We start from the raw sequence: 14,560 nt of genomic DNA, 5'->3' as shown, positions 1-14,560 counted from the left end.
GGAGAATCAAGGGTACTTAAATGTGCTGATTGTACCACAGCAGACTGAGCCAACGCAGATTAGATACATTTGTTGAAAGGCGGGCTGGACTGTCAGTGGATGAGCTGTATGGGGATCTGCCCAACTGGCCCGTCAGGCCCAAATGTTTTGAGGGTTTGCTGTGAGCACCTAAATGACTCTGCCCAGAGTGATTTCATCTTTCATATTCCTGCAACCTAATGACATGGAGTCAGTGTGGACGCCGTTCAAAACCTCTGTCACGGAAGCAGCTGCATCACTCTGCCGCCAGAAGGTGGTTGCTGCCTGTCGTGGTGGCAGCCAAAGAGCTGAGGGAGATGCTGACTGAGGACAGAGACCGTCCAAGCTCAGTTGGCGTTGATTCAGTGGCGAAGAGCTGACACGACTTAAAGGCTGTGGCTGAGTTAGCTGCACACACACACACACACACACACACACACAAAAAAGCACAGTTATAGATGGTCACAGTTCCATGCCAGCAATCATTTGTGAGCATGAATTAGTACCTTTAGCAGTTCTGCAAAAAATGTTTTGAACAACGAGGTAGGTAGCACGGAGGCATAGTGGTTAGCGCTGCTGCCCCACAATAAGAAGGTTGTAGGTTCGGCTCCCGGCCTGGGGCCTTTCTGTGTGGAGTTGGCGTGTTCTCTCCGTGTCTGTGTGGGTTTCCTCCCACCGTCCAAAGACATCATGTTTGGGTTCATTTGTGACTCTAAATTGTCTGTAGGTGTGAGTGGTTGTTCGTCTCTGTCTGTCTCTGTGTGATGGACTGGCGGCCCCTCCGGGGTGAGCCCGCCCCTCGCCCAATGCCAGATGGGATTGGCTCCAGCACTATATCATGTTATATTCAAGAAGACGTCAAAATGCAAATTCACCAGAAAAACATTGACTCATTGACTTGAATACATCGAGTGAGAAGTGTGGCCATTTTCTCGTTGACTTCAACACCATCCTTTAATAATCAGCACCAGCAGTCGCCCCCTGCTGGTCGTTTGGATGGACAGCAGATTGAAGGCACTTCCGCCTGCAGTTTCTATCCGCGGAATGAATAACTCTTCAGTCAAACTTGGATTAAAGCAATTTAAGCAGTGGAATTTTAAAAAGCCCTCCTCAAAAAAAGGAGAAGAAGAAAGAAACCGCGGGGGTAGAAGAATAAAAGTTTTGCAAAGTGCAGCGGATGACAACGAAGAGTCGGTGAGACGGAGACTAAAATCGGATGAACCCGCTGATGAGCTGGTGGTGAGTTCTGTTGAACTACTGACGTGTGAGGCAGTTAAATGTGAGAGGTGAACAGGTGAACAGGTGAACAGGTGCTGCATGCCTTCATACTGTGTGCTGTTGCTTGAAGGCTCATTGTCATGCTGTCACTCACTCAGTGTGTAACTCAGTTTTGTCTGATTTGTTGCCGTTTCGGCTGAAGTTGCTGATGACGTTTGAAAATTGTTGGTCCCAGGTGACATCTTGGTCTGGATTATGGGCTCCAGGATGATATCTGAATGTTGCTCTTTTTAACTCATTTAACAGGTGGGTTAAATGTCTGATGGCTCTAATGTGCAGAGTGTGTTCAGGGGCGTCTTCCATCTTGGTTAATGAGAAGGTGAAGGTGTGTTCGGAGTTCATGGCTCACAAAGCTTTGGCTCTGTTCTGAGATGCTTGGTCAAGTCCCACATCTAATGGGTTGTTTAGTTATGAGAAATTTGAGTCTGGTCAGTTTTTCCACATTTTTACATTCAGTCTAAATCTCAGAACAAATTGAGGAAATCAGTGAGGTTTTTCTTTTGAGGTAAATAAAAGTTTTGTTTTTATTTTGTTTCATTTTTGTTATTACTCCTCCTCGTGGCCTTAATTAAGAGACGTGTCATACATGAGAATGGTGAGTTCAACAGGGAAAGTGGCTTCATAAGCACCAAAGGCATTTAAAAAAAAAAAAAAAAAAAAAACGAACAGAGAACACAAATGACTGTTTATAGCTGTCCCCATTACAGGACTGTGCAACAAACAAGTGAGTAAAATAGGCACTGTTATGTTGATCAGTCCAGCCAGGGAGGAGGAGTTTCAGTGGAATAATACAAAATCATATCATAATTTTGATGGCAAATACTTCAGCAGGAAAGTTATGTATTTACACGTTTTGGGAAATGTACTCCATGGCATCTGACCGCAAATGAGGCAAAAGAACCATCAGCAACATTTAGTGGAAAAGATTATCTATTATGCAAAGCACTCCAAATACTGCTGTCCATGCATATATATGTGTGTGTGTCTGTGCACGTGTATGAATGAAGGTGGGGGTTGTAGTGTGTATTATGAACGACTTAAGTATATTAATGGAAAGATAAGCAAAACTGCCTCACACAGTTTCTTTTTATTCATGCTTCTAAATCAGCCAGCAGCCATCTGCCTCCCTCTGAAACACACATACACACATAGTTGCTCTTTTGCTCTCTCACACTCAAAGATGTGAAAAACACACACAATCAACAAACTCAGTGGGCATAACAATCTGAGGGCATACAGTCAGCGAGAGGATATTATGACAAGTGACCGTAACTCCCAGCTGATGGAGCAGCCAGACAGCTCATAGTCTCTTCTCTTTGTTACACACATACACGCTCTAACACACCACTGACAAGTGGATGAGAAATGACCAGTTGCTTTTTTTAAGCCTGGCGAACAAAGTAATGTATCAAGCCCTTGTGTCTTCCTTCTTGTCATTTGTAAAGTCATCTGAGGCTCTCAGGGTACAGTATGTCCACTTAACCTGCTCAGTCCACCAGGAACACTTTAGAGGTACAATTTAAAAAAAAAAAAAAAAAAAAAACTCAACAGTGAAGCTGGGTGTTTATAATCTCCTGAACAATATGTGGTGTTGTATTCCGAGCTGGGGCCAAGAAATGACACAGACATGACACAAGTGAAGAGAATAAAAGGATGAACCCTCACACTGTTCAAATTATGTTAACACCCACAAAGTGAAACCGAGGCAGCGACAGTCTAAACGCATGACTAACTGTGTTCATCTGCTTCTTCCTGACAGAAGAGTCAAACACTATATTTTGTTGAATAGTCTTGGCAATGTTTCCACAACCGAACCTCTGAAAAGTTTCCATTTCAAAGAAGTATGATATCTACGGTTTCCTGGCATTTCACTGAAACTCTGCCATCCAAAGATTTTACATGACAATGCCTCAAATCATATGGACAAGTAGAAAAGCTATTATAGGATGTATGTTTACAACAGACGTGCAGCTAGTTGAAACATCACCATCACACACGAAACTCCATTTTTCAAAGCACAACCACTCAGCAGTTATAATCTGCAGTCCCAGTGACCTGCTTTGTGCTTTAATTTCACAAAGTTTACAAGTTCTCAGGCTTGATACGCAACAAAGCCTTTTAAGGGCTTTTTGGCACACTGTTAAGTTATGCATCAAAAGCGGCCTGGTTAGTGAAAGTATTAAAATATGCACATTGAAAACAGTTCACAGAAAGGGGTTGTGTAATGCTGCTCTGAACATTTCTTTCTCAGTGTATTTTTCACTGTATCTCCTGATTTGATATAATTAACTTGATGTTCTGCAGCATGGTTAAAGGCCAAAGGAATGTCAGTGGGGTTTAGCATCATAGTGAAACACGCAGGAATACTGTATGCACATGTTTTACTTACAGTACACAGATGCAAGTATTACATGGCTGACTATAAACATAAAAACGCACTTATACAAATATGTCTATCGTGATTTTTTTTTTTGTGGTTGACTTAATTATCCAGGCTGGTGAAATACATTTAAAACAAAATGTAATGTAGAGTAAGTGCAGCCTGGTTATATGGACTGTATGTAGCATGTTCAAGTGGACTAATTGTGTCTTTAGCCCCAAGTTGGCTGGATCTGAACTGGAGGAAGATGAATCCAAAAGTGAGAGATTAAATCTTTGAGAATGACTTTAATTGGTTTTGGGAAAACTCTGCCCTGAGGACAACAGTGGACAGTAATTTTCTGTTGTAAAACCACAAAAGATCGTGTGAACATGGCATTGGCCGTAGGCGTTTTCAAATTTAATGCAAGGCTTGGAAAACAGTGAGAAGAGGCTTCAGTTTTGTGGGAATGTGAATATGGAAGAGCAGAGGAAAGAAGCTGAGAAGAAAAAATGTAACGGAGGAAAGGGAGGGCCTTACACTGTAGGTCAAAGGAAGGTATCAAAGCAAGCACAGCCATGTGCTGGAGTAAGGACAGAGCAGAGGAGCGAGAGGACTGAACTGGAGAGATAAGAGGGAAAGATAGGACTGAGAAATGTCTGAAAAGCATGTGATCTCCACAGGAGCTCTTTTTTATAGCCACAATCACATGGCCTGCGTGTGAGTAGGATGCTGATTGATATTGGCCCATGGGGGATGATCATCCAACTCTGTAGTTCCCTTCAGACATATGATTTTATCATCAGCACACTGGTTTGGCTGCTTTGGCTCACAACATTACTGTTTTGTTTCATTCCCACCACAAGGCAGAAAGTCAATGGTGGTCCTGTTGGAACGTTTGCCAAGAAGAAGGTCGTGGATTCGATTCTGGGGCGATGGGCTTTTCTGTGTGGACTTTGCATCTTCTCCACATGCCTTTGTGGTAACTACTGTTGTCACCCAGGCACTCTTTTACTTCACCATACACTTCCCTTTCTCAAATACAAACTGGGTACTCCGCTTTCCTCCCATAGTCCAAAGACATGCATGTCCAGGTTGACTGGTGACTCTAAATTGTTCATAGGTCTGAGTATGAGTTTTAGTTTGTCTTGATATGTCTCTATGTCTCGGCCCTGGGATGGACTGCTGACCCGTCCAGGGGCTCCATTGGCTCCAGCACCCTCAGTGACGCTTAGTGATAAGTGGTAGAAAATGTGATTGGGGGAAATCCATCTCGTGGCCAGAAACACGGCACTAAATTGCTCTGTATCTGCTAGATAAGCTAAAAGACAAATTTTTGCTTTGTTTAGTTTTCTTTTTTTTTAACCATAGAAACTGGGAAGGTCATGATTTCTACGTGTTCTTTGTTCTTTCCACTGCCCTTAGGGGGTCAGTTTTATCAAGTTTTAGGATAATATCACATTCACAGTTGAAATAGGCAAGCCCTGTTTGGCTGTAGGATGTAAGCTGCAGTCTAGCGTCAAACACGAACGCTGTATTCCCAGCTATGCACTTGGACGTACTCCTTAACTCTAAAGTTTTTCTACAAAGACAAAACAGTGACAAGAAGCCACTTGCCAAAAATCTAAACTGTATATTTTAGGCATTTGTTGAAATGCCAGCTCAGGATAATATGTATATTCCTGAGCTTCGTGTTTTAATCCACATTTATTTACCTCCATAGAGTGGGCTACAGATCCTGCTGCTGCTTGTTACCAAACACACAGACGTGAGCAGGAGAAATGAGACATGAAGCCATAGAAAAGATGCAGGGCTGTGCTGTTTGGACAAGGTAATGCAGCTTGCTAGGTGGGATTGTGCTTGTGCCAAAATTAGGTGCTAGCGCTGACAAGGATGTCTATATGTTGTTGTTTGTATTTGAGAAAAGTTAGTGGATAGTCAAGCAAAACAGAGAGAAACATGCACACACACAGAAACAAACAAACTCTACAGCTTTTCCAGCCTTTCCCAGTCCAGCCCACAGTGTGTCTGATTTGGACCCACTCCGACTGAGAAAGCAGATCAACTTCTCTGGTTGAAGGGCAGCTAAGGACATGAGATACACAAGATGCATTTCAAGCTCAGCTTTCACAACTCTTTAATCATCCTTCGCCTTTTTGTCCTTACTCAATACCTTATTTACAGCCATACTGTCACACCGCGTGTCTGCTGCAGGCACTATATCTCACAGCAACGTCTTCAAACGAAGATAGCATTATTACTGAGATTACGGCTCAACAAAGAACAATTTACTAATCAGGCCATGGACACAGAAAAGCATAAATAATTAAGCGTCCTTTCAGTCGGCACTTTCAAATTCCAGGAAGTATTAATGATTGGTAGCTCAGGCCGCCTGTGAATGTCAGTAAACACTACAGGTTGAGAACGGAGGCTCTGATAAGGCTCTGATGTAATCATCTCAAGGAGCTGACACAGGAGCAATGCTGTGGGGATACCAATCAAGCACAAGATGATTTCTTTTTGCAACACAGCTTTGTTGGACTAACATAACAATAGGGCATGATGTCAGGATGTCAGGAGAGTTGTCTTGTGGTTATTGTGAACTCCTTGATTAGACCTTGCCACATTTAATCCAAACCATGAGTCTGGTGGAGATATTGATCCCAATAAGGCATAAACTGAAGCACATCTCACAATCCATGTGGCTTTTTATTGACATATTAAAACATAATACATTTCACTGAACTTAGTGCTTTCTACTTATTGTCCCTGGAGTCAAGGGAATGAAATGTCTTCAATTTTAGTCTTATATAACAAACAAATCAGTTTTTGATGAGGTGAAAGCTGTTCAGGATCAAATTAAGGGATCACCTCGGTCTTGATCCTATATTACAGAAGGTTTAATGAGCAGGGCTGTTGCTGGTTCTCGTCTTATTTGCAGTGGCAGCTCTGCTCAGTATGTTCAGGCACAAAGTGGAACAACAGGAATTTCCCCTCTCATAAACACAAGCGTCACTGCACTTTATTACAGAGCACCGTTCATGCACGGCTGTCACATTAAAGCTGCTGCCTCTTACTATCCACTTTATGATGGAAAGCCTTTCATTTTTTTTTTTTTTTTTTCATTTGACAAGCGTTCTTTTATAATGGCTGAATGCTCACTGTCCTTGTTTGCTGACAAAGAAAGTTTACCTAAGCTGATCATTGTTTCGTGTCAAAGGTCAGTCAGCTTGAGATAAATGTCAAGAAGGAGGTTAAAATTATCCATATTCATAAAGGGACTTAAAAGTAAATTAGAAAGTGCTTCTGAATCGCTGTAAATAAAACTCTAGTATAGTCTAGCTGGTTATTAGTGTCTATCTTAGACTTTGACCTGAATCTCAGTGGAGACACATGTAAACACACAAAAACACATGTTGAAACACAGTTGTGCGTAATAGATTTATACACCAACACACCATATGTGTGCCCACATCTACACACATGCACAATGTTCACTGTCTCCCTTTTTGTGCTGTAGCTCTCCTCTCCTGACTCCTTTCCTTCATCCTCACCTTTTCAAGTCTTCTCTCTCTCTCCTCCCAATTCTCTGTCACACTTCCTCTCCCACTGCGGCTCTGGTAGTTGCATGTTTGAGTCCAGTCCACGTCGTAATCTATGAACGTACTTTCTGTTTCTCCTGATTAGTAAAGGAGCACGAGGATGGACAATGGGACTGGGATGTATTTGAACATGCACGGCAGATTAGATTTTCTCCCCGTCTACTGGTCTTCTTCCACTTAACTGAGATAGTCTAGCTTTAATCAGACTTTATCTATTTAGACAGTGATATGGAGATCATCCACACGCCACAAATTATAAACACAGTCTCAGGGAACTCAAAGGGTCTAAAATCAGCAAAAGCAGGCCTGCAACAACCAGAAAGAACATCAAGGTAGTATATCATGTTATTTTCTTACGCCATTTCTCCTTGGTCAGGATTCCTCAAATCTACGTCCTTTCCTATAATGAAATGTAATATCCCAAAAAAATGCACCCATAATCCTCATGATCAAATTATGATAAAACATGATAAACAGTATAATGCCTATGCCAGTTTAAATGTTGGAGCAGTGTGAATTGTCCTTCCCAGCCTTGGCGGTCTGGACTCCCTGGTTTATAAAATGAAAAGTAGGATGGGGGAGTACAGGAAGAAAACCCATAATAACTTATTTGCCTACACAAATATAGATTTTTTTTGTCCTTAATCTTACCTTTGTGAGAATTTGTTTTATATGTAATGGTTAAAAACTAAATTAAACTTTTAATTCATATTTGCAGACTATGAAACTTGAACCTGAAAATGTACAACTACCAATATCCTTTGCTGTCACTACACAGTATTTTTGCAGGTACTGGTTGTACCTCTGATCCTAGCAGATTTTCCTGTCACTGGTGCTGGTGTTGTTGAAAGAGGTGATCTGCTGTGCAGCAATGCAAGTTCAGTTTGTTCTTTGCCTTGTTTGTAAGCCATTTTCATGGCAGTCATTTTGGCATATCACAGCAGAATAAGTCCAAGTGCAGTTTATAATGTCAAATTATCAAATAATTTATCATTAGCAGTGTTTAATGTATGTAATGCATGCCAAAAAACAAGGACCCTGCAATTTTGGCGGACCAACATGGCTTATTGAAACGCGTTAATATATGAGACAAACCAACATCAAATCAAAATCAAAATAAAACATTTAATAAAATTTTTATCTATATAGTGCCAAATCATAACAAAGTTACTTCAAGGCTCATTATATATAGAGCAGGTTTAGACCAAACTCTTATAAAATGATTTAAGGTACCCAACAAATCCTACTATGAGCAAGCAGTTGGCAACAGTGGCGAGGAAAAACTTCATTCAAGAGGAACAAACCTTGGCGGAGCCAGGCCTTGATTGGCTGGTGCAAGAAAGAGAGAGAAATGATCTTTTAAAGACAACTGGCGTCTTCGCCATCTCTCCACCAGAAAAACAATAAAACTGTAGCAGCACAGAGATCAGTACCACAGAATTAAAACTCACAAAAGGTAAAGGGCAACATGTCTATGTCACGTGTATTGACTAAATATAAATAACGCATGCAACTCCACCAACATAACTCAAGTCTGCTCTCTCTCTCCTAAAGGATTCTATGTAAATGGCTTAACATGGACTGAAACTGCACCTACAGCCCTGCAGGGTCGTACAGGTGTTTGCAGTTATTGCTGGTTGGCTGATTAGTTATTTGCTCAGGCTGGAACTGTGCTAGAAATTTCCCGAGGCCTCCGAACTCATGAACTAATAATAATGACAGACATGATGATCGTGAACAGATGTACAGCTGCAGAAGGAGAGAGACAGAGATGTCAATCAGTCTCACTCTGAACATCCAGGCAAAGAGTGGAGGCCTAATCCCACAGAGTAAATGAGGGCCCCTCTCCAGTCCATGCTGTGTGACACTCTTTAAAATAGACTTTCTTTTACAGGTTACATATAAAAGATAAAACAAAACCTCTTGGCTTTTTTTTTTTTAAAGCGTGCATCTGACATCTGAATTCTTTGTGGGTATTTAAAGGCCTTGAATGTCAACAAGCATTTCAAAGGGTCTTGTTTCAGCAGGCACGGCCCCTGTAGTGAATCCCTGCCGAAAGGGCCATATAAGGCAGAGGATCTGAGCCGGACCCCGAAGATCCGAGTCCCGAGATGAAACTGTGACAGCATGAACTGATATGATCTCCTCTTTGCCAGCGGAGAGAAAACAGACTCAAGTCCCGTCCGATGTCCCATAACACCGAGTCCATATGGAGCCGGGGTCAGCCGGGGTCATCCGAGAGCATCGTGCACAGGTTTCATTTTCACACCACCACTTTCATTCACGTGCAGCAAACGTGATGACTGATTTGGTTTGATTTAGAGCGCGCGCCTGACGTCGGTGTGTCCGGGCTGAGCGGTGAAATGCCGGCCGACTCCCCCCTCCTCCCCCCCCTCCTCCTCCTCCTCCTCCTCCCCCCTCCACCGCTCATCCCTTATATCCTCGCGCGCCGCAGCTCGAGGATCAGTTACCGGGTCCCAGCCAATCCTCGCGCGCTGTCAGACAGCAGAGAGCGGACAGACCGGGAAGAGGCGAGCCAACACACACACACACACACACCCGGTAACGGGTCCATCCGCCGTCAGGTCGACGCACAGAAACAGAGGCAGACCCCCACCCACCCCCCCTCCTCCTCCCTGTCCCGCCCCCTCCTCACCCGGCGGGTCTCCCTGACTGCAGCTGTTCGGGTTCACCGGGGAGGCGCGAGGCAGGATGCGCGATGGGACAAGCGTGCGGACACGCGCTCCTCTGCCGTAGCCAGCCGCCGTCCTCTGAGATGTAAGTGTTCCTCCGATGGCGGAGCTGTGTGTGTTTGGGATGAGGCTGCAGTTTGGGACGCGGAGCTTCTCTCTACTTCCACATTAACAGCAGAACAAACCGAGCGGCCGCGGCGGCACATGGCGCCGGGAGCTGAGGCGGTGTGAGTGCGAGCTGCTGGCTGCCGTTATGCCCCCCGTCAGCGCCGGTCAGCACCCCAAACTGAGCGGGCAACTGTCGGTGTTGACCCCGGTGGACCGGCAGCATCGGCGCAGAGCAACGACACGTTCCTCCGGTGTGTCTAGACCAGTGACCTGACTGCACCTTTACATCCTCTAATATTCCCACCGGGACACATGCATCTGCATTGTTCGTCCTGCTAATTCTTTCCCTTACAATCTTTCCGTTTAAAGTTTTTTTTTTTTTTTAGGCTGAGTAAATGCTGATCGTCTGAAATACTGTTTCTGAGCCGTCAAGAGAAAACTTCTTATGGCAGCCTCTATACAGGTTATGTACACACTGTAAACATTGCTTCATTAATAGTAAATAAATCGTTCCTTAATGCTTTGTCGGCCAGATTGCTGCCAGGTTGTCGAAAAAACTCTTGTCACTGGTTCCACTAAATGCTGCTAAAGGAACTGAAGAGAAATTTGATCAAAGCTATTTGACTGATAATTTTACATCTATTAGTAACTGTGTTATCACCATAACTACCGCCAGTGATTTAGTGATAAACTTGAGCAGAAATTCTTCACTTGGGCATTTTCTTGTAAGAAACACCTCATTATCAAAGACTAAACCATGCTTGTCTTTCAGAGGGTTTCTTTTAGGGATAATTTCCCCTTGCTCATTACCTGTTGACATTTTGGAGATAAGTTGTTTTTACAAGACAGCAAATGTGTGTCATGGATCAAGGGAGGCTGACATAATCAGTGTCAAGATTTGATGCAATGTCTTTCATCAAGTGCTTGGAAAGCTTGTTGTGCTCATGACGTGGTGAGAATGTGTCAGGCAGGCGCTGTTCATTAAAGCTATGGTTATTGCTCAGGCCATTAGTTGAATTATTTTTATTGGTTTTTTATGTTGTCAGCCAATCAAGAGTCTTCTCTCTGGCCCCTATCTGGAAAGAAATGAACTTTTAAATGTCAGGGCTCCACTTGATGTCAAGCTTAATGTTGAGTGCTTCATATAAAACCAGGTCTCTGCTGTTTTGAAATTAAAACCTGTCCTCTGAATACACAAAGGCTGCTCTCAAATGAAGTGACACACCTGCTGCTGCTGGGGTGGAGTGATTGTAATCAGAGAGTGTGACTGATTCAAGATTACACACACACTGCACTGTATACTCTATATAGCGAGAGTTTCACTCAGGACGTGACCTGATGCAAATGCTCTGGGATTCATTTTAAAAATGTATTATTAGTTCCCTCCTCTCTCTCGTTTCTGAGTGGTATCATTTGTGGATAACAACATTCTGATGCCATTATGCACTGATTGCACAAAACATTAGGGACATTTTCCCTGATATCAAGTTTCAACTCTTCTTTTGTTTTGAAGTCAGAAAAAAAAACAACCCTCCTCTAAAGTGATATATATATATATAAATATCATTTTCTCTTTTATTATTAGTTTTAATCCAGCAAGGAAACTCACTGAAGGATAATGACTGTAACCTCAGCCGTGTTTGTCAGAAAAGAGTTAAGCTTATTGGGCCTTTGTTGACCATTGTAGGAGAAAATAACCAGACTTGTGGGATTATAATGAATCTGCCAAGTGGACACCCGTGATCTCTGTTATAAAATCAGTAGCTGGCCTCACCTACTCTCTTTTAGATTTAGCTAAATGTAGAGCACAGTTCGCAGCCACATATGTAATATTTTATGCTGTATCCTCATGTTACTGCAAGCATTTATGTATTATAAACAGCCTTTTGAGGAAGCGCTGTTTATCTACTGTTATTATTATTATTTTGCATCCTTTTAGCAGAAACCAGGCATTGCCCTTGTAATTTGTATTTGGGCATGTGCATTTGTGTGCCAGCAGGAGTGCATGCGAATGGTTTCCAACCTGAAAAATCTTGCAATTGACTGGATTGACGCCAGGAAGTCAGATCCCCCAGCCTCCTGCTGAACAGAAACACACTGAAACACAGACAGAAGTGCACTAAAGTACACAGCTACAGCAGAGTTGTAACCCGACTCCTGATGAGCGAGTGTACGTGCGTGCGCGTGTGCATGTGTGTGTGTGTGTGTGTGAGAGAGAGAAAAAGGATGCTGACATTGCACTGTGTTATTATCAGTAATGGCCTCATCAATACTAAAATATTCAGAGAGAGAAAAGATAGACTAGAGGGGGAGATGGAGAGAAAGCAGCGAGGGAGCTGAGAGAAACCATTGTGTGCTGTATTTGTGTCATTTTGTGTATCAACTGAATTTGTGTGTCTCAGCAAAACATTAGTCTTGAATTCACTGATTCATCGACATCTTCCCCGTCTCTGAGCACAGAGCTGTATGCAGAGTATTCAGCGGAAATCACAGTGTACGCAAATTGCTGATACATATGTTTACTTCTATTCAACTTTGCATAAAAATATGCATAAAAAATCCTGTCCTGCAGCAGAGGTTTGGATTCAGTATAAATTTATGTTTAAAATACTGAACTGAATGCATTTTGGCTGCTGTGCTTTGTTTTGTTTTTTTTTTTGGCCTGAATATTATGATATGACTGGTATAGTTTCGATGCTGGGAAACACTTACTGATGAATCATCACTGCAAAAGATTAGAAACTATGTAAAAATCTAAAAGGTTTATAGTAAAAAGATAAAGGTAAAGAGTGTTTAACAGGGAGAAATCAAAAGAGATTTGAGATTTGCTCTAAATAAGATGCAATTTTGATGCTTAAAATTATTTGAGAAGTCCTGTTATTGACAGGATGATTGAGAGAATGACAGATTGTGTTTTGTAGAAATAAAATATATTAATTGGATTCATTCAGATAGCTTTGGGGTTCTGGGTCTAGGTCTTGATTGAATTCAGTAACTGGTGAAGTGCTCATTCCTCTTTGCAAAGATTAGCTGTTCTAAATTAGTTAAAGCTCTAATTTGTGCCTGTGGTCATGCCAAACTAATGAAATAAACTCAGGAAACAAAACCAAGAATATTGAAACCAGAAACAGTGACAGAGAGATATTCTCCAGAGACTCTCCTGGATGATTTTGACACTATAACACTGATATTCTCATATCCTCAAAGACACTGGGAAGAAAAGAGTTTTCATCCTTTACTAACCCTGTTCTACTTAGCTTTCTACTCTTCTTGACTTTAACTACTCTACACAAACTGTGCAGCTCAAACAGCACCAGTACACATAGTCACAGAGGTCACAGAGGTCACAGCAGCATGAACTGCTGTGCCCAGAGTGTCATCCTTATCTTGTTTAAACACAGGGTACATGGCCGTGTTACATAGCCACAGGACATATAGTGACATTTCTTTTATTTGTTTTCTGATGGAAGCCCACAAATCAGAGACTCCTGCAAATAATTTATGAGCCCTTTAACAAAAACGTGTCCACCTCGCTCAGAGTAGTACATTGACTAAGCCAAAATGATTCAACTAAATCCACTCAAAAGATGCCAATACATGGTTTATCTGTGAATTTAAACCAAAGAGAAGGCGATGGATATTATTTGAGCCATGTAAACAACGTGTTTAACATTAAACAAGGTCTATTTGGATTTAATGCAAGTTTTTTCATTACAAACAGATTGAAATCCATTTTAGCACAAATTGAAGCTAAATGTTGTTTGGTTTTCCTTGATTTCTCTTGTCATTTACCAGTGATTGTAGCTAGAATTAAGTTTCATCTATCTAACTTGATGCCTCAAACTAATTCATCATGCAATACTGATTCTGTGGCCCCTAACTGAGATATAAATGATCCAACTGACTGAGGAAAAGGCTTCAACTTGTTTAGAGGGGAAGAGCTGGTATGTTTAATGTTATCTACGCTATAAAAGTTCCAGTTGATTAAACCGTTCAAAGGTCAATGTGAATTAGAAAATTGACTTTTCAACACACACACAAAACATCTTGTCAATATGTGCTAGAAGATCAGGTAAAGACGTTCATGCATATTGAGTGTTAAATGTTTTAAAGTGTTAGGGGAGGAGGTTTTCCTGGGAGATTTTTGAACATAGAGGGGTGATGCCCCTGCTCTGATATCGTTTGGCACCTTACAAAGTTATTCTCAGTTTCACATGTTCAACATTTAGGATGAGTTCATTTGAGCTTGGCCCAGGTATAGTTTAAAATCATTATGAGAAGAAAGCAGCTCAAGGGAATTAATTAAAGTCAATACATAGTCATCACACACACGTGTGTGTCTGTGTGTGTCTGCGTGTGTGTGTCTGTGTGTTTGTGAAAGCCTGGAGGTGTCACAGGGAAATGAGCCTGACAGCTTTCATGGTTCCAGGCTTTGGCTACAGCAGCTCCTGTCAGCCTCCTTATCTCTATGGACTGTTGCCACAGACAGGTGTTTCTGTGTG

Source organism: Echeneis naucrates, chromosome 13, assembly GCF_900963305.1.
Source record: "Echeneis naucrates chromosome 13, fEcheNa1.1, whole genome shotgun sequence".
NCBI lineage: Eukaryota > Metazoa > Chordata > Actinopteri > Carangiformes > Echeneidae > Echeneis > Echeneis naucrates.
This window is presented reverse-complemented; position numbering follows the sequence as displayed.